Below are 21,695 nucleotides of genomic sequence, written 5' to 3'. Positions count from 1 at the left end.
ATGTGCTGCAGACATTACTGTACATTTCTATAATATACTTCATTCTATTTTGCATTCTTGTTCGTCCTTGTAGGGAAAATACATCATCAAGAGATCAGTCTTAAGTTTGACATTTTACTCTTGAATCGCTTCGCTCTGTCAGCAAGTTATCAGCCTGAAAGATTAGATTAGAACTGCTGTCTGATTTGATCAATGTCATAGTAAAGAAGAAAGAAACTTATAGATTATTTGTCTGATGGCATGGAAGTAATTGGTACTAACCTACTTTTCAGCTGCTTCTCCTGTCTGGTTTCATGTAACATGCCATGTACGCTGCTTACGTAAGGCCCAACAGTACCTTTAGAGAATCTTTCCATCAATGACAACAAAGGAAGCATCACCTTTTGCTGTATTCCACATACTTTGCTCATAAACCAACATTTCTTTGGAGCTTTTTTTTACCATTCCTGGCTTCAGTGACATCCAAACAACATTCCCTCCTTTTGACATTTTGCCATTCATGCGCACAACACGTGATACTCAATGGGGCCAGCATACATGGATGCAGCAACAGGACTAATTTGAGTATGGTGCGCAGTCATGCACCATTCTGCCTAAATCAACAATAACCGTACAGCAGATGTGCAAGTTTTTCCACTAAAAGTGCTGACACCGAGGTTGGTGGCAGATACTTTTTGTGTCGCTGCATCCACGCCGATGCGGGTCAGAGTATTTATAGTGTGAATGGTGTGTTCATCTAATTTGGTGTATGTGTGAGTGACTGGGAAACACACAGTGGATGTGAGAGCCCTGCAGGAGCGTGAGGCAAGAAGCAGCAAGAAGCAGAAAATCCCCACCGCCTTTGGATTAGTGTCAGCAAGCGGGAAGTCAGGCATCATGTGCATGTGCACTCTCCAGTCAGTCGTGTGCTTCTCGGTCTTGGAAAGCCTTCATTTGTGGGGAAATTTATAGAAAATTTCACTTAGATCTATGGTGATTAGCCAGAAAACTACTTTTTTTTTTCCTTTTTGATGAGTCCATCTGTTGATGTTAATCATTTGATCAGATTAAAACCTGCTGTAGAATAAATTGGAGTGCGGTTATTTGCTTCATGCTGAAGATTCATGACACGCCTGCTCAAGGTTAGAACGTTTTGATGATGAGAGCATGTGGTAAAAATCTGTTGATGGGATTATTGAACTTCCCGCAACATTTCCCACAGTTGACCACTGACAGTCAGATAAGCCGTCAAACACCGTTTCAGCACGGCACACTCGGCGTCCTATAATACACAGTCCTAATACCGTCTAAGACCGGCACTAAGGCTTTCCGACAGGTGACGTGCCTGTGAAGCTCTTCTCGTAGCTTTGATGGAGGTTGTTTCAGCTGCTCCTGGCACCCAGATCACATGATCGTTGATGAAAGTATTAACATGAACGTTTGCGTCTCAAAGGAGAGTCTCCAGGGAAGGTGAGCTCAAGTGCAATCTGTCATCATCATGAAAATATATTCAACAACCAAAACACTAGTTTCATATTGTGCTTAAACATACTGATCTCTTTTGCTGACGTGATTCAGCTCAATTAATCAAATTTATTTGAAAATTTACAGAACCTGACAAACGAATTTCCTCACTCGTCTGACACCGAGTGACAATTCTTTCATGCCTACACCCATTTTCCAGGAGTGCATTGTTCATAGGCCATGACATGTCACATGTGCTGACTAACACCAAAATGACTGAGACAGATCGCTCGCTCTACTTCTAGTTTAAAGTTATCGCGAAACAGAACAATAATTGTAGTCATACAAAAGTTGCTTGAATCTGTGCAATAGCAAGCCCATATGTACTGGATAACAGCATTTTTAATTTAGGTTATGCAAAATGGTCAATCGGCACTTATCTTTTCTCCTACACGAACTAGGGCACAGGTGTCAAACTCAAGGCCCGGGGGCCAGATATGACCCGCCACATCATTTTATGTGGCCCGCGAAGAAATCGTACAGCAAATTTGTGTCATTACTAGAATTGCAAATTGTCTTCACTTTTAATAATGTCTGTTTTTTTAAATATTTGACCAGTTTTTACTCGTCTGATTTGAAAACAAGTTATTTGTCAGTTTGTTTTGTAGCTTCTACTGGATATAATAAGAGGTGCTCATACATTTATTTGGGTTGACAGTCATAATGGCCCTCCGAAAGAAGCTATGACTACAATGCGGCCCGCGAAAAAAATGAGTTTGACACGCCTGACCTAGGGGGAATGAAATGTCTAGTTGCGCCCTCTAACGAAGAAAAAGTGTTGCACATTAAAAAAAAGTATGATGTCACAGTTGCAATGAACTAAGAGAGCTATGTAAAAGTGCACAAAATGTACACATGCATAGACTGTCAGTTATGTCATCAGAGAATATCGGTGCTTCTGATGTCCTTCCAAGCAGTCACCACAGTGATAGTAGCTGAAGTGTTATTGCTTGTGATCAAACAGACCGCCATCATTAGCAGAGATGGTAAAAGTTCTTACACTTTGTGGTCCTCCTCTGAAGATATTCATGTACTTATGTATAAAATTTTACAAAAATTAACCAGATTTGACATCTAAGCACACACACATGCGCTCTCTATGAAAATAGAGCATGTAATCTTATGACAAGATTTTGTTTACGCTTAGATCATCACAGAGCAATTCAAACAGAGGTCAATGTTCCGCAATATCCTGCAATAACAATGACGTGCAGCACTGAATCATGACTGCATTGCTACACAAGACCAGTCAGTTAGTTGCCCACGGAGATGTGCGCGGAGGAGGAAACATGCTCTTCATTTAGTGGATGTATTGTCAAGAAAATTCAACATATTGCTCTGAGAAAGGAATAGAAGGATTTAAAGAAGTGTCTTTAACCTTCTGGGTTTTTAAATCATCCGGACGTGCACAAAAAATGACGATTACTATATTTTCAACCTTCAGAAATTGAAGCAACGTTTTCCTTGTTATGATATGCCGGCTCAAATCTACATGCTTCTTTGAAGATATGTGACTTTCAAGGGATTCCTCATTGCAGTTGAAATGATCTATCACTGACACTTCATGGCTCCACTAATGAGTGGCAGCTCTCTCATCTCTGGACTAGATTATTGCGTCTTTGGGGAGGAATGTCACATAGCGCACACATGCAAATAGGTGATAATACTAATCCAAAACACGGTGCAACAACTCTATGGGTTGCCCCTAATTCTGTTCAACATCTTGCCGAATGGCGAGAAGTCGAAGTGTAGTGAAACAGTCTGACAGCCTTCAGGAGGGATCCAGACTTTAACTGCAAAGAATACTAATGAGACAAACCTCGCCGCGAAACTGTGTCATAATTGGTTCGACTAAAACGTTTTATCTGTATGGAGGCAATTATACGTATGTATGTATGTATGTATGTATGTATGTATGGTTTATAACATGCAAACACATGCTGCAGCCATTCCCAGCTGACTTGGACGAGAAGCTGAGTACTTGGATGGTCAAATCTCAACACACTTTTTACTCTATATTATTTTCAGGGGTCCAAGTGAATGATATTGTTAACTAAAGAAAAAAAAAAAGACATTATTTTAAGAACGTGACACTGCAGTTTCAAGTTTTTAATTGACAGTTAAAGGGTTCATTTAAATTGCAGAACCAAGTGCCCATTTCAACTTCTACTTGTTCTGACACCCAAATTGCAAGTAAATAACTCTACAAGCATCTGTTAGTGAGGACATGAATAGGTAATAATAGAAAAATAGAATTTTTTTGTCAGTTAGCGTCCCCAATTCTTTTAAATTAGGTTAACCTTGGCATTACTCCATTGGCCACTTTTGGCAATTATTTTTTTAAATAATCTACAGGTTTGTTATGTACACTATTTACACAGCATTTAATGGTCTGCTTTTGTTTTTGTTTAGATTTATTGTTTAGTATTGAAGTATTTAATATTGTTTTAATATTGGGCAGGCATTTTCTATAGTATAATGTGTGTATGCCACTAATCAGTGTATTTAAAATGATGTCACAATCGCATTGACGGTGAATCCAATCTGCCCAGTAACGCTGCGCAAGCATCGGCAGGTATGCGATACATATCAAATTTGCTTTCACATTTGGAAGAAGCCTGATTCTGATCCAAAGATATCTGATTAAATACATGTTTTTCTCTGTACACTGCTATGCTATCCAAATTGGGCAACTGGCGAGCAAAAAATGAATTAATTGTGAATTGTGTCAGTTGAACCCTGCAGTGTAAATCCGGCCTTATATTTCATGAATGATTGGGGCCATGGTCTATAAATGAAAGCAATTATCGGCAAAATTCACATGCAGTGACAGCATTGAAATGATATCTGAAGCTAAAATGAAGCTGCTGAAGAGCTAATGTACAAAGAAAGCTACAAAATCTTCAAACGATCTACCACATCTGGTAAACATTTCAAATCTGCCCAACACTGGCCCTTGTCCGTAAACTGTCTTCAAATCATTTTCCTGCACCTAAGTGAACAACAAATGGCTTATTTTTATTTCAAAGGACACTCGTTAGAAAAACTATTGTGCCCAATATGTTGCCGTCAGTGCCGTGATATCAGACGGTAAACTCACATCTATGAAGCTTTTGTTATATACATTTTAAAAGGACAATGCCTCTTGATTACTATTTGCACAGGGAAAATATTTGAAACAGATATGTTAAATCTTCCATGTGGCGTGGACTAAATCGCATGTAGACAGCAAAGCAACCACAACAAACATTGGTTCTGCAGTCAAATCCTAATGGGGGAATTAGGTAAAAGGCTCTCTATGTAGTGCTAATTGTCTTGTTGCTACTGCAGCTATGATTGCATACAAAATGTTTTTCCAGCTCCTCTGAGACGATGTGGAAATCCTCAAACTACTGAGGTGGAGAATTGTACAGCTGCTCTGTTTAGAGTCTGCATAAGCCTCTTTATAGCTTCTATTTTAATAGGCACATACCTCTTTAATGGAGCAATTCTTCTGCAATACGGTCGCCCTAAATGCAAGACCGAAAAACGGAAATGCTTGATAAGGACATAACTGGCGTGAAAATAATATTATAAAGACCGCTCTATTGGTTGCTGTTTCATTAACTGATTCATTTTAGAGAGCATGAAACCTTCGTTTATGGTTATGATTGTATTTGTTGCTTAAGTACTCATTCATGAAATGCTTTTGTCAGGACTACAAACTGATCCTTTTCTGTATACATGGTTTTGGTCCTGCCATTTGCTTAGAGGTCACAAATGAAGTCATGGAAAGCTATCACACATCACCATGCTTGTTTTGTTTTTGATTGTTGTATAGTCATGGCTGAGAACTGTTTTTATGCAAGTATTTACTGCAATTGTAGCTTTACGATGGCATTCGCATAGCATTAGCATAGGTTAGGGATTTAAGAAAGGCCCTGTCTGTATCCAATATATGTTGTTTAACCACATCAATAATCTCAGCACCTCGTCTCTCATCATGCTGCATTGGAACAAAATGTGATAGAGTTCATACAACTGCTACACAAGCAAAATTGACATGACATCAGTCGTATATGCTCAAAACCAAACCACAATAAGCGTTTAATTTTGTGTGGCTTTATTAACTGGCATGGTAACATGATGTTCCTTTAATGCATAGGTGTCAAACTCAAGGCCCGAGGGCTAGATACGGCCCGCCACATCATTGTATGTGGCCCGCAAAGACATATTTTGCATCGGCTTTGTGTCATTACGTAAATTATAAATTGTCTTCACTTTAAAAAAAATTGAGATATTGCTTGCAATTTTTATTACCATTTGTCTTTTTGAAATAGTTTTTACTAGTCTCTGATTTCAAAACTAGTTCTTCATCAGTTTGTTTTGTAGCCTATACTGTATATGGAATACGTTGACAATCATAATAGCCCGCCGAGGAAAATTATGACTACAATGCGGCCCGTGACAAAAAGGAGTTTGACACACCTGTAGCTAGAGTATTTCTGCAATGCCTGATATAGATTTCAATGGTTTAAAAAAAGACTAACTTAGACTATTTGAAAGAGTGATGCACTGTTCTGTGGTTGTTTTTAAATAGGTGTTTTCTAAACATTCAAATTGTGATTTAAGCTCGCTCATTGCTCATGTGTGAGCTGGCAGCTAATGAGTGTGGTGGTGATGTGAAGCTGAGGCATCACCTTGGAGTGCAATATAAAAAAAAAAAAACAATGCTGGTATTTTGAATATTTCCTGTTTGTGTGTTGCAGCTCTGCTAGTGACAGGGCGTAAACCCAGCATCTCACCATCGCAGCATTTTGACCACCATGGTGGCTACGAGTGGACACTGAAGAAAAACAACAGCTGGAGGGGGCTCAACAACATGTGGGGGCATGTGGGGGTGGAACTACTACTTTCTGAAATAGGTAAACAAACCATGCAGGGTTGAATAAATGAATAAAGTGTGGCCCAGAATGATTGCCTTAATTACCACACATAAACAGATGAAGGGATGATATGAGACTTATGTTTTCTTTACACGTGGAAAAAATGTCTTGTAAGAAACAGTTGTGAACATTTTCATATGCCAGAGAGAGAACAACTTTCGGTTTCAAAGTCAAAAGGAGGTTTTGCGTAGGTGTTATGAAATTGTAACTTGTCCCGTCAGCTGTACTATTTTGAGCTTTCGTATTGTCATCCAAACAAGGCTGACCCGAGTTGCTGAAAAGCCTGGAACCGAGTTTTTCCTTGTTCGAGCTGTGTCCTCACATTACGATTCTCATTGACACATTGTTTTTAGGACTGAAAGATCAATTGGTATCACGTCGCCCAGAACATTAACATCCACTCTCACCAAAACAAAGATGTCAGGCACATAAACCCCACCATAAATATCTTGCCACACACACCTTCCATCCCAGATGATGGATGGAACTCTCCAGTACTATCGCCAAGATTCCCGCTCGTAAAGACAATACACCTTAGGTTGTTCTCAGATGCAAACCACAAATGGACCAGCTGCTTTGTTGACTTGTTTCCACTTTTAAGTGTATGCAAAGTAACATGAACGCGTGTTCTCTATTTTTTTAAACCTAGCCTTGATAAATACATAACCAAAGGTGAAACCCTGAACTTATTCTATGTTGTGCTCAGATGTTGTGTTATAGATGCACACCGAATAGGAGACAATGTATATAGCAGACATTTATACTTGTGTGTCCTGAGATGTATTACAGAGTCATTTGAGACTTTCAAACTTTATTTGACTGTTATGGTACGAGCGTCGATCATAATAATCATCTGTGTTTGTTTTGCCCTCAACGATGCGATCATGTTGCTCATATTGTTGTGAATGCTGCTCTCACACGTCTACTTTCTTTTTTCAATTTTAATTTATTTATTTATTTAAAACATAGCCTATCAAAAAGTCGTTATTTGAAAACACAAGATGACTAATGTTGTTTCGGCACTGAGGAGCTGAATTGCCTCCCTCTTACCTCTCTAATGTTGTTCACTCGCATAGCTGTTTTGCATTATTAACTGTATCTTCAGTTGTATTTGGGTTTTATTCAACATACGGTTTTAATTATACTATCACTTAAGAACTCCAGATTTAGAGCCCAATATCTTTTTATAAGTATTTCCCCTCTTTTACAAAAAATCCAAAGTACACACGACTGCTCTTTATTTGAACAATTTATATCTGTAATTACCTCACCGATTGTATCTGTGGGGGAATAAGCTATTCGCTGAATGTTCCTGGTGTTTCCAGAGTGTCATAAAAACTTGTAACAATACAGGATAGCCACAGTAGTTTTGCAATTGATGTCAGTGGTTGTCGTTGTAAATTACCCTACAAGGAAGATGTTTTTATTGGGAACTAGATTTGCTGTTTATCTTGTCACTTAACAGCAGAGTTACAGGAATAAAAAATAAATAGCATAGGAAAAGTATTTCAGGGGTGAAGTGAACCAATTGTGTCATGTTACAAGTTAGAAGGACCTAAATCCTGTTGATCAAGCTTCTTAACGTCTACAACAATGAGATTAGACTCAGTCATTTCTTTGTCAACTCTTGAATAATGTGCACTGTAAGACATTTATCATACGAGAATATGAATCAACTAAGCAGACGATTTGTGGGGGGAAAAGTGTGACATTTTTGGGACCTATACACAAAGTATTTACTCTCAAAATGCTAACTGCTAAACAAGCATTGTATGTATACTGTGTAGATTGTTAGGACACTTGTATGCATATGCTGCATTCCCGAGAACTCAGAAGTTGGAAATTTCTGACCTCTGACTATGCAAAGTGAGTCAGAACATTGCTTCAAGTTGTTCCTATGTCGGAAGAGAAGCAGTAATGCCGGCTGACAGAAAATAATTCACAATGACCTATTTTTTTTTTTCCTTATTTTATAAATTCACTAAAACTGAGGCTGGATCTTGTCATTTCCTAGAGGGAAATTTCCAACATACTAGCAGTCCTGAATGCAGCGTTTGCACATTATTTATTTGCCCAATGTTTGCACCAAATAGTGAAGTCTTCCTGGTTGGACAGTGTTTTTCCGATAAGAAATATTTGTTTCATACTAACGTGTACATGCTTGATTGTGTCTTTCTGGCAAATGAGAGCGAGTTTTGATGGTGTTAAAGTCAACACCTCCAGTCACTACGCATCAAACAGCACCAGAAGAGAAGGAAAGGAATCCATTTAAGTGAACCATACTGACCCACTTCCTCAAGTGGGCTATTAATTAAAATAATGACGGTGGTTTGAGGCTGCGGTTATGTCAACTAGCCGTGACACAGTCCCTTAAATCTGCTTTTGTCAGCACAGCAGACCACTACAACACTAATCATGATTGAACAGCTCACGCTACTAATTAGAAAAGGTTTCTAACCTGCCGTTATAACACATTATGCAAGTGGTCATTCATACTTTTTAAAAAAAGAGTGAAAGAATAATGACAAAAAAGTATTCACAGTTTGTGTTAAGTATGGAGGTTTGAAAGATTATGCTTTACAGAACATTGCAAATTGAGTCGAGCAACACTTCTTCCACACACTGCTGATGTGAAAGATAACAGTGCAATATCACAATGACCACCCGTTGATATGCTAAACACAACAAGGTCAAGTGATATTTTCCACATGAGGATCAATAACTACTTGGATTTTGTCATGTATGAATATATAAAGTTTCAATACATTACAGAAACATTGTAACAATTAATCTTCTAACCTGTCAAATCATTCTCTTGAGCAGTAGAATATTCAACCAAATATCAAAAGTCATATTTTTCAGGGATATTATAGTAAAGTATATAATATAGCATTTATGAAGTGTGTTGTGCAAGGGTTGGGGGTGACCTGTTTAAGTTCAAACGTCCTGCAAATTTTGCCTAGCAACAAGTGGCTGTGTCACTGGGATCTTATTACTCCCCCCAAAAAACTATATAATTAATGTTTTATTGATCAAAAATCAAAAAGACAGCGGTGTGGTCAGGGGGTGGTTAGAAAATCTGACTCTGTTCATAGGGTGGGGATTTGCAGTGTCAGCGTTTCAGAAAATGGATCAGACAAACTATTGTTTCTGTGGTTTTGTATACTGTAATAGTAAATACGTATTGTACTTTTACTAGTATGTGGCCAACACAGTAAATAAAAAGAAAAAACCCTATCTGCACTGAATCACCATTCAACATTGTTTTCAGAGGCTTGTCCTCTCATTTTGCATTTATCGCATCTCGTGAATGCAAACTCCTCCTTATAATGCTAATTTGTAATTGAAATAATGGAGAATTTTTAGCAAGCCCTACAGATGAATGACTGACTACCTCACACGGGACCACGCTAGCCGCCGGCTTCTACGTTAACACTAACGCCGGTGGGGCCATCAGACAACAATCGCAACAAGGTGAGAGGAGAAAAGTGAAATTCTAATGAGGCCAGCCTCCAGCAAGAAAACACACGGAGGCTATGTGCACAGAGGACAGAGGTGTCATAGCCACAGGAGGGCAATGAGGCCACGCTCATCAGACACAGTTTACAGTTATTCTGAGACATGACTTCTCCAATTACCATACAGTGGACCTGCTGGCAAGACCTGTAAGGTGCACTCATACAATACTGCTGGTGTGTTCATGCTGCGTATGAATTCATCTGATGAGACCATTTTATGTTTTACCAACATTCACTGTAGCTATGCAGTGACCCTTTGTTTGTGTACTTCCCTGAATCGCTCTAAAATTGAATGTTGTGGAGAAACCTAATTTCAGTTGTTTGATTCAAAAAGTCAACATATAGCTATCGGGAACTCAAAAATAATCCTTCTAAAAAATAATTACCTGAGGTTTTTTTTTTTCAATTAATCAGACATTTGGTCATAATTAACTTTCAGAAAAGTGTTGATTGTTATAATATATCATTTTTACTTTTGAAATTGAGCAACTGAAATCAATGAACTTTTCTTAATATTCTAATTTACTGAGGGCCACCTAGTCAGTCTTGAAGTACTCTTACTTCACTAACATACAGGAATGCCAACAGACAGGTGATAATATTCAATGATGCAAAACGCATTTGTGAAATCCAAATTTCCAACCTCCTAATCTCAAATGCAGCATTGCCAGACGCCTCTTAGCATAATCAATTAACAAACATAAAAATGTGGATCTCTATTTCGGTGAGACCAAACAGAGGATCAAATCAATCTAATCACTCGATACATTGATCCCATAGAAGACCATCAATACTAGGTGGAAGGAAGATGGGACACAATCTGATGGTTGTAGCTGGCTGCTGATGGACTGACTGATTTAATCTGAAAATCCTACACAGCAAAATGCACATTGGTTGTAAGCATATGAAGTTAATTGCAAAGAGGAATATTTTGGATACTGTGATGTACCACCACACTTTTTATTGTTAACATAGTGTGGCGGTTGGGGAAAAAAAACACACATGCAGTGGCACGGCAGATTGTCAGAGTGATTATGTTCATTCATGCAACGTCCTGTGTTAGATGGCAGAGAGGAGCAAATGAATGCAAGGCTGTCAGAGTGCCCCTGAGCAAAGCAACGCTTGGCACCAGCCATCACTCAACAAGCAGTGACACATTCGAGTCGATTGGTAAGGTGAAATTAAAGACACGGGACGGGGATAGAATGGTTTTTGTTAGCCGTGGTATATTTTGTCATTAATCAGCAGATGAAAGATGTGTTCAAAAAACAAACATGAAGATTTAGTTGAATTCAGAAATATTTGACAGGTTGCACAGACTACTATTCTTGCTTTCGCATGCAAGTTGGTACAGTGTGGACAGCTAAGGTCAATTTTGAGGATATGACTTGGGTTTATCTCATCAGTCATTGTCAAATCATCTGCAAACGCAAAGTTGCTCTTTGCACGCATGCTGCAAAGTTTCCGTACTTTGCAGTCGCAGTCAGTGTTTTGTCTGTTTTCTATAGCTGAAGCTGCTATAGTGTAAGCGCTTCAAAACACCCATTCCATTGTCATTCTCCACGAAGGAATGACTGACTATTAATAAACATGTAAAATATTTCTACAGTTGAGGTGCAAGAAATATCCATGTGAGTTTTGGCCAGCCTTGCTTTTAACCTGCATGAAGCTTTGTTTTAAGAACAATGCATCCTTAAACAAAGTATGTTTGAGTTATTATTATTCTCTATCACACACCCGTTTGCGTTGTATCTTTGGAGTATGTGTCTTTAATGATCCTTTTTTTGTTGTTATTAAAACCTCTGACTTCTGCATTTTCTACATTCACAACATTTTATAGGCAGCAATATGAGATGTGATTGAAAATGGACTATGTGCAATGTTGAATAAAGAAAATAATATATTCAATAAAAATTCTTAAAACATTTTTGTGTACATTTTTATGGTCAACTGGTGAATCAGGGGCAGTTCTAGCATCAGAAGTTTAGAGGTGCTGGAAGTTTTGGTGCCAGAGCACACACAGAAACACAGAAATACACACATGCACACAATGACACACACAAATGACAGTGATAGTGGGCAGTAAGTTAATAGCACCTTGGCTTTAAAATGAACATGTGAAAAGTGCTACGGTCACTGCAGTCCACAGATAACACTCACAAATCCCGGCTGTCTACGCGTGCTACACAAAGACAACTCAAACATTCTTATCGAGTCTGCAGGCAAATACAAAGGACAGCGGTTCAATATGTAGCCTATAAGAAGGACGGACTGTTCACATGAAATCAAAGCCAGCCAGCACAAAAAGCAAGAGTCCCTTACAAACACAATGGTGAACCGCTGGCGACGTTCCTGGGATCCAATTGAGGACCGGGCCTCTTTCTTTGGCACCAATTGGTGGGTCAAGTGCTACCAATCTGAGAGGAGCACTTATGAATCAAGTTTATGAACGCCTGTCTCAATGGATGTCTATATGGACAAAATTTTAGGATTAAAATTTTGATCGAATGCATTGTGTTCTACTCAACTGTCAGGCCAGGGTTTTAGATCAAAGGTCAGAGCTCTGCGCTCCCAAATCGGTGATGATGGAGGCGTCAGTTCGAGCCCTGTGTGACGGAGAGGCGGGAAAAAGCCAGCGACTGAACGTTTTCTTCGACCGTAGCCTTTTACAGTGCTTGTTTTTGAAACCCGAGTCCTGAGTGTACATGCTGAACACCATTTAAATATTTTAAATGGGTGTTGGATGGTGCAATTACTTGACTCTTGGACAAACACCAGTTCATCCATCAGGCCAGTTGACAGACATCATGGAGCTATCCCATTAGGGTGTAACCTCTTTACCTTCACTCAAAGGCCATGGGAAAGACATCAAAATGTCATTTAGAAAATTATTCATTTCTCATTGGGTTCAAATTAAAGTGCTTCTGGTGGTATGGATATGATGGAAATGGTGTTATATGAGCAAGCTAAACCTCCCATCATGCACCAATGTGACAGATTATTAAACATTTCATGCGTTCCTACAGCTTTGGTTTTATTTAGTAGTAGACCATTTAGTTTCCTTTTGCAATTATCCAACAGTGTCCTCGTGAGCATTTATCAATATTTATTAGAATTAGAGTGACCCTGTTCACCTGAATGCAAACATGAATTAGAAGGGAGCATATCAAGTTCATTCTATAGCACATTTTGAAACTGTACATGAGATAATTCCAATTCAAATTTAAAATACATTAAGGGTTCGCTATGAAAAACTTGTCGGCTATCAAGGTTGAGAATGAATATTAAAAAAGAGAAAACAAGTTGGTGTGCTGTCATCTCCAGTTACTCCAGTCAACGCATGCTTCGGCCTTCCAGAAAAGGAGTACATCACTCACAGGTGTAAAATGACACCTGACATGGAACAATATCTAGTCACATGGATGGAGCCATGCCAGTGAACTTGGTCTCCACTATTTTCCTTCATGGAAACTCAATGCTGCAGTACAGCACAATGCCAGCCGCTGAAACCCAATCAACCAAATCCTAAAAGGTAAACCTGCTCACCTCCTCAGACAATGCTTCTGATGCCTGACGCCGGAGAGAAGCAGAACAATTGTGTTCAATGTTCCACAGACAGGAAACTTTTCTTTTACATCCAGAGAAACGGCAGTTGGCCATCTGATTTATGAACACACCCCGTGACCTCCTCCAGGGAAACATTTAGCTTGGATGGTCTTGGATTGGTCGACTGTTCACACTCCGTTAACTGACTGGACAATCAGTGACCCCGCCTAGAGGATGACTTCTCAATAACAGTTATCACCTCCTATAATGGATCTAGAATTGGTTGTTCGAGACTGATAGCTCCATACAGAGTAAATTGCAAACAATTCAATACATCCACTACATGAGAAAGATGGATACAGATGCTACATTGGGGCAGGGTGTGACAGTGCCCCGTCAGCTCCACTAGATGGAGCTCTTTTTAGCTTTCTTGTACCTTGACTTACAATGCCCCCCACTTACATGACACTTCTCCCATTACTGTCCTTTTTTTTCCACTTCATCAGACCCTCTCAACTACAGTTAAGTTTACCTTTATCTAATTCCATCTGTTTTATGTTGAGTCATCATACCCTGAGTTTGTAGTGTGTAACAAGGTTAGTTTGACAAAGTAAGTAAAGAACAGCTGATGATTCTGTTTTCAAAAGTCGGAAGTAAAAGTAAAACTTTTAAAAATAAACATAAAGTACAGATGCCTACAGAGTCTACCTAAAGCCCGCTTTCTAGGGTAGAATTATCGCTTAGATTTTAGCCCCAAATCTCGCCTCCCGTAGGTCATAGATCAGCCCCGATTCTAGTAGGAATGGCTCCAAAGATAGTCTTAGCAGATCATCCTGCCGTTGTGTGCTCAGACTGATCTTGGCTGCTCAGGATGGCCCGACTTCGCACCTTGTGTTGTGGTCCACCAAGGACGAATGAACATGCAGACGGTTGACGGTGACGTGCAGCCAATCAGAAAGAGAGGCAGCGAGGATACACAGTGGACTCTAAAAAAGTGTTTGTTCCAACACCAGACTTCCCAGTTCAAGGAAAATTGTCCATGTTGGCTTTGTTCCATCCTCAACTGAAAGTGTTCTTAAAAATAAGTATACAAATCATTCCATTAACTTGAAAAGTAAAAGGGAAGTTTTGTGTGACCGGCTATTTTGAATGTTTAGAGATGGTCAGAATTAGTGGTGCAGGATTGAAGATGAGAGAGATGCTGAGATGGAAGTGATGGCTGACAAAGATGGACGGGTTAGAGAAGGAGCTCATCAGAAGAACAGCACTCGTTTGGAGACAAAGCTAGAAAAGCAAGCCTGAGATTGTTGGAACATGTGCAGAGGAGGGGTACCGGATATATCGTGAGAAAGATATTGGAAATAGAGCTGCCGGGGTGAAGGCAAAGAGGCAGACCATAAAGAGATTTATGAATGTGATGAAAGAAGACTTCCTGATAGCAGGAGTAACAGCAGGAGAGGTCGAGAACAGGGATCGAGTGATGGAAGACTGCAAGTGCCCAAAGGAAAAAGTATTTTTTTTTAATGTGTATGATGTCATGGTTATGCTGTGAATGTGTAACAGTTACTAAATTTGTGGGTCTGATCTGGATTCAAATCTGGGCTGGATGTTCAACATGGATGCTAGCCTAATTGTTTAATAGTTAAAATTGTGCATAAGTGTGATGTGAGCATGCATGCATGCATGGTTTGAATGTGCTCTGTGATTGGCAAGTGACCAATCAAGGGTATACGCTGCCGCTTGCTCCAGCGCGTCCGTAACACTGAGGAGAACAAGCAGCATTAAATATAGAAGGGTCCTTGCTGCGGCCATTCATGATTATTTATTTATTTATTTATTCATTTATTTATTCATTTATTCATTCATCTATTTATTTATTTCCCAGACATGACGGAAAAAATGCCCATTTTGAGTAAAAATGTTTATATTTCTTACAAGTGTGCAGCTTTGCTCAGTCATCATTTAAGTAACATTTTTGATGTTCAGTCGATTTAAGTAAACACGCCGGAGGAATTTGGCTTCCAATCAAATACCACAGTCTGGATGTTAAATACTCAAACAAGGTCAGATTAAAGTGTCAACATGCATTTTAGCCTGGCTTTCTTTGAGCCCATAAATTACTGACGGTTACAGCAACAGGCACTCAATAAAAGCATCTTGACACACATGACAGTGTTCAATCAATTTTGAGCTGCAAGGGAGACAGACACAAGAAAGAGTAGAGGGATCAGCAATCAAAGCAACATTACATCAAACAACCACCGATTTCCAGTGGATTTATCTCAAAGCCCAGTAGTGCTTGGAACAAGTTTTTAGGCTTAACATTCTTGTTAGCTTTCAAATCTTTTTGCACACAAAGAAAAAAAGTGTGCAAAAGATATTTGGAGGGTGTCTGTGATCAGATACCGTGCTTCGAGGTAAAAGTATTTCACACTGATTGAGTCAATCAAATGCTGTATGAATAAATATGTATTATATTGTATTGTATTATGCTACTCTTCCCACAAATGCACATTTCTCACAAATGGGGCATCATTATGTGGAATAGACATTTGTAAGATGAGCAGCAGAGCAATGAGGAAAATCCTCTCTGCCAATAGTAAACAACATTGTGATTTTGGAGGACAGAGTTTGGTCCCAAACTGGAGATACAGATGGCTTCTGGTTGCAGAATCTCATCTCAATATCTCTCGTGCAATAAAATTGCCTCCAACGAAGACAAGCCTCATTTTTTCCAATGATGGAAATGCCACTCAAAACCACTGCATACATCCACAAAAAGATTTGACTATCGATGAGGCAATCAGCAGAGCATTCCTCATGTCCTCTCTACATTTTGCCTCTACAATTTAACTGTCGTAGGGAAAATTTGGACTCGTCATTGTGCACAATATTCCTCCACATTTTCAGGTTTCAGCTCACACATTTCCAAAACCAGTACAAAAGGACCTCTGAGTCTGGACAGATTGCCATATCATCCTGCAAACATTATCTACAAATGGCAATTAAATCAGCCCATGGTACTTTCTTACTTACACGCAAACCATACTTTGGAGTCTCGTCTCTTTAAAACAACCATTTTGCGGCCTGGCTCTGCCGTCCCTTATTATACAGAACTTCAGAACTTTAGTACCAGAAGCTCAACACACGAGTCAATGGCAATATAAAAAGAAGCTGCTTGGCAATGCCAAAGAAGATGTCTCAAATATTCTGCTGCTCATTCCATAAAGGCATATACTGTGTATGTATGTGTGTGTGTGTGTGTGTGTGTGTGTGTGTGTGTGTGTGTGTGTGTGTGTGTGTGTGTGTGTGTGTGTGTGTGTGTGTGTGTGTGTGTGTGTGTGTGTGTGTGTGTGTGTGTGTGTTTCAGTCAACCCAGAATAGACCCTGTGACAGATTCTCATCCAGCTCTGACATTTTAAAGCATGGATAAAGAAGGTCAAAGGTGGAGATGTCCAAAAACAGGTCTAGGTCTGCCTTGGTGTGTGTACTGAGCAGGTTTTTTATGACCTCTCATCGTGTGCAAGGGTATCCTTGCTGTCCATCAGCACCATTGTATCCACAGTAAAGTGGAGGAGAACAACCTATTTTGGTTTGTGGTTCAAAAAATGCATTTTTGCGATCATGTGCTGGACACAGACAGGTGACTGTGTCCTTTCCACCTCATTCTGTAGGCTGGGCTGTGTGTTCGAGCCCCAAATGGTGATATATGCCACCGGGCGGAATGTATTCCTTGGTGGTGACACGTGTATGAAAAGCACATCAGTTCATTCTTCAGCTCCTTCATAAATGGAAAGCACTTGAAGACGAGTTGAGAGAAGGCGGTGATCGGAGTGACATCTAAATTAGTCATGTGATTCATCTTGCTCGACTCGTCTGCAGCAGATCAATTGGAGCGTATTCCGCCGACTCTCCAGGATGCTGAGAATGCAGAGACGTGTAGTCTCTTGATACAGTGAGGAGGGAAGAGAATGGATTTGGTGTTGAACAGCACATGGGTAAATCGTATAGAAGGGCTGTTTGTTGTCATGGTAACAGGCAGTGTGGGCTGTGGCAAAAACACATCCCTTGCAAAGAGGCTTGATCGGGATCCAGAAGCTCGGCACGCCGCTGCTCTCCTCCTCCATTTTGAACATGGGAACACTGGTTGTGGTGCAAATGTGTAATGATGCGTTACGATCACATCTACATGAAACGCACAGATCAGCCGAGGGAGCTGAAGAAAGACGCGCCGTGTGTGAAGCACTGCTGAATTGGGACGATTGTGTGGAAGATGATTTTGTTTTGTCTTGTGAGATTTCAGTGTAAAGCTCAGAGAGACAAAACAAATGTCAACAGCAGCAAGATTTGCCATATGAACTTTTAAAATTGGTTTCATGAAGATTGGAGCTTTTTTATTTTCTTCTTAAAACTTGTTTACAGGTACGATGGTCTACAAACACATGAATACCACCTGGGCAAATGGTTGACAATTAGATCATAAAGTCACAAAAAAGCCTTTCATGGTGATGCAAACCAAACAAAAACCTAACAATTTTTTTTTTAAATTTTACATAGCAGAGAACATAGATCCTAATTACGGTTGTGTTGTTGCTATGTGGAATTTGCTTTGGATTGTTTAGTTTTAACCTGCACTTGTAGACGGTTTTCCGAAGTTTTCTTGAGCCCACTTGACAATAAGGGATCTAATGTTAGGGGCATTCAGTGTTGATTTTGGTCTTGCCCCTTACATACTGAGGCTTCTCCAGATTATCTCAATCGTTTCATAATTTTATTGACCGCAGATGAAATCCCTGAATTGCTAGCAAATTTATGTTGAGATATGTTGTTCTTAAGATGGTGAACTATTTGCTTATGTACTTGCTCAGAAAGTGGTGAACCCCGCAACATCCTTACTTGTAAAGATGCTATAACACATTTATTAAAAAATTTTAAAAAAATTAAAGATACAACTAAATTGCAATAATCGCAACATGATGCTCTGTTTGCAAATGCGATTTCGGTAGCAAATTTCTTTGAAGTAGCAGTTTGGACTCTTTTAGTGAGCATTCCCCCTCTCTCTGTAATGTTAATTAAAACCTGAGCATTAAATGATTTGTTAATTTTATTTTTGATCAGCTATTTTACTGAATCTAATTTGTGTCAATACAATGGGTGCTTGAGTGTACCATGTATCATGTAGTGCATGATCTGTTGCCAATTGATCTTGTTAAATTACTACGATATTTCTGTAAAGTAAGATGAACTATGTAATGTTTCCAGATGCCCAATATCACCATCAATTATACAAGTTTGAAGTCATTTGGACAGAAATTTGGAAGCAGGCTAGACTGATGACCCTGGACCGGTGTAACAGAAACAAACAGTAGAGTAAAGAATGTAACTGTTCACAAGTGGTAAATATGAAATCTTAAGGTTTAGAGCTGAGGGGAAATAGCAAATGACAGGACGAGGATTAAGTTTCGGTTCAGGATTTAAGTGAGGAGTTAGGAGTAAACATGAGCAGTAGGTGATGTTTTCAGGAATGGATTTGGTGAGTGGAGGTTGTCCAAAGTGCACTGAGACTAATTTGTAGGGTACAAAGACAGAGATTGTGTTATTTCTTTCAGTAAATCGCCCCTTGAGTTTACTGGGCTTCATTCACAAGAAAAATAACTGAAGAAATGCATCATCTCGCTTGCCACTCCCACTTGAGTGTAATCCCCTGTGTAAGTGCATCTCTAAATTGACTGATCTTCACTTTGATTGCGCATGCTTGAGTGAAAACATCTGCCTTTTCTACAGGAAAAAGCTGTGAAAAAAAATGGTCTCACCTTCTGTATATTAATACTAAGTAAGAAAAGGCTTGTAGGGAAACAACAGCCTTGCTCTCGCTCTGAACATTACACAGTCTGCGCCCAGGAGCTCCGGCTTTGCATAAAATGAGCATTGATAAATTTAGCAGCCCTTACATAACTCACGCTCAGTTTGAATCTTACTGATGAGGCAGAAAAAGACATTTATTTCCCTTCAGCCTCCCCCCTCTAATGATTTTTTTTTTTTTTTGCAGTAAAGCGGCAAACATGAACAGCGGGGGCCGCAGCCTTTGACAAGACTGGTGGGCGGGCACTGGGAGGCTGACAAATGTATAGCATGTATAAGAATAGGAAATGCACGCTCACTACCAACTTTCAGCCAATTTCGCTCCTGAAACCCCAAATAGAGAAAGGAGGATGTATTTACATTGCTGTGAAAAACGATTTGCGCTCTCAAATTCTTTTCTTTTTGTAATGTTTCATTCCTGTCAAAAAGCGTGTTTGCAAGACAAAAAAAAACCCCACCAACTTCTTATACCCTACACATACTTCATCATGAGTCTCTAATCATCTTAAAAACAGTAAACAATGACCTCATGAGTCTCTAATCATCTTAAGAACAGGAAACAATGACCTCATATGTTGTTTTCTCTATGCTCAACACAAATTTCTAGAGAGGGGTAGGGGCGGAATCTACACACAATCACATCCCTTTCTTTTCTAGCAAAATGTCCATCAACGCATGCCAAATGTGGATGAGGTCAGAGCAGTGGTGAAGAAAACTTGTAAAAGGAATTCTGGGTGACACTCGTGATAATCTTACACATTAGGCGATATAAGGTCAAAAATTTCAACAACATCAACAATCCATCCATGCATCCATTGTATATATGTAATTTGCACTGTGTGAGTGTGTGTGTGTGTGTGTGTGTGTGTGTGTGTGTGTGTCGGGGGGGCAATATAGCATGAATGTAAGCAGAAAATGTGCTATAGTGTGAAACTAATGGCCCGAGGGCCAGAGCTGGCCTGCCACATCATTTTACGTGGCCTGCAGTCAGTGAGTTTAAATAAAATGCTCAAGTGAGCACATAGAGGCAGGCGGGTGAGCAGTAACCCTGGAGCGAAAATTAAAAACAAGATAAACTTAGGACGAGCATGGAACTAAATCCTACAGTTTTAGTGTGGTAAAGGCACAAGACAAGAATCAGTTTTTGCGATCGTCAGTGGATATGCTTAAGGCATAAGGAGTGACAGAAAGCAGCTATGTGTTAATCTGGGATTAGTGATGGTTTGATATCAACTGCAGGCGCATCAGCAGGTCAGAAGAAGCCAGGTCGGCCAACAAAACAGCGGAGGAGCAAACCGGGACAGGAAAGCACAGTCACTTTGTTGATTGCGTTATTGTTGCATTGAGGGCGCCAGAGCACAATTCCACTGAAGTTTGTTGAAAGTGGACTTTGATGTTGCATGAAACGATAAAACACATTCAATTTGGGTGTGGATTAATGCCGTTTTTTTATCTTTTTGAAGGTGTCAGAAGTGAACATGAAGATGCACAATTCGGTGAGGATTCAGTCTTATATTATGCTTTATCTTTTTTCCTGTCTGGAAACCAAGAACATCAAACAAATGATGGTGCTCTGCTTGTCTTCCAAAAATAAAAATAAATAAAAGACCTGCTTCTGCATATTTGTTGCATAAAGTATCTTCAAGTGGTGGTGCAACACCCGGAATTTCTTCTGGATGAAATGCGAAGGACGAGGTATGTCAAACTGAGGCAGATGGAAAGTCCCTGAAGCCCACTTTACTAATTAAGCTCTAATGATATGTGATGTTAGAAACTACGCCTGTGGCTATTTTTCACCACATGCTTGGCTACATAAGACTTGTGACCTCTGGCTTCCCCAGATGCTGTGTTTCCAAACAAAAAAGTGACCTTCTGCTTTTTGCACTCCCTGTATGATAGTGGACTGATTAAAAAGGACATTTGCTATTATGGTGCATTGTTGATGCCGGGCGAACGTTTGCAATAATGGAGAGTGGGTGCTGACTTTGTGACTGTGAGCTCAAATGACAAAAATGACTTCTTGTTGCAGTGAAACTTTTTTTTCCCCCTCAGCTACTTTCTGAACTCAACTGCGTAGACTTCAAACATTCAAATATCTTAAAAAACAAAGTTAAGAGCCAATGATAAGAGTGTTATAAGGTTGTGATGTATTTTGGTATTTTTTTCAAATACATTAGTGATGGGTTTTGATTTATAATTATATGAAACTTAGTGCGGTGCACCAACGTGGTAATATTTATAAAATATTCTTATTCATCCATCCATTAATTCTCTGAACCACTCAATCTCACTCAAGTGTGCTGGAGTATTAAAGTTTAAAACGTTGTTCTGACTGGTTAAC

At 39.5% G+C, this 21,695-nt stretch overlaps 1 protein-coding gene across 2 annotated transcripts in view; it reads left to right on the top strand.

The window, feature by feature from the left end:
• Positions 1-11,871, top strand: part of kcna4 (potassium voltage-gated channel, shaker-related subfamily, member 4) — a 40,110-nt gene extending 28,239 nt beyond the window's left edge. For both annotated transcript variants that reach the window (XM_088370781.1, XM_088370782.1), the window contains one exon: positions 6,252-11,871. The gene's annotated coding sequence lies outside the window, so the exon portion shown is untranslated. The remainder of the gene's footprint in view (positions 1-6,251) is intronic.
• The last annotated feature ends 9,824 nt before the right edge of the window (positions 11,872-21,695 follow it).

The sequence above is a fragment of the Syngnathus floridae genome, chromosome 3 (genome assembly GCF_059516105.1).
Source record: "Syngnathus floridae isolate MCC-2025c chromosome 3, RoL_Sflo_1.0, whole genome shotgun sequence".
NCBI lineage: Eukaryota > Metazoa > Chordata > Actinopteri > Syngnathiformes > Syngnathidae > Syngnathus > Syngnathus floridae.
The sequence above is the reverse complement of the archived record's forward strand: the minus strand, read 5'-3'. Positions and strand labels throughout refer to the sequence as shown.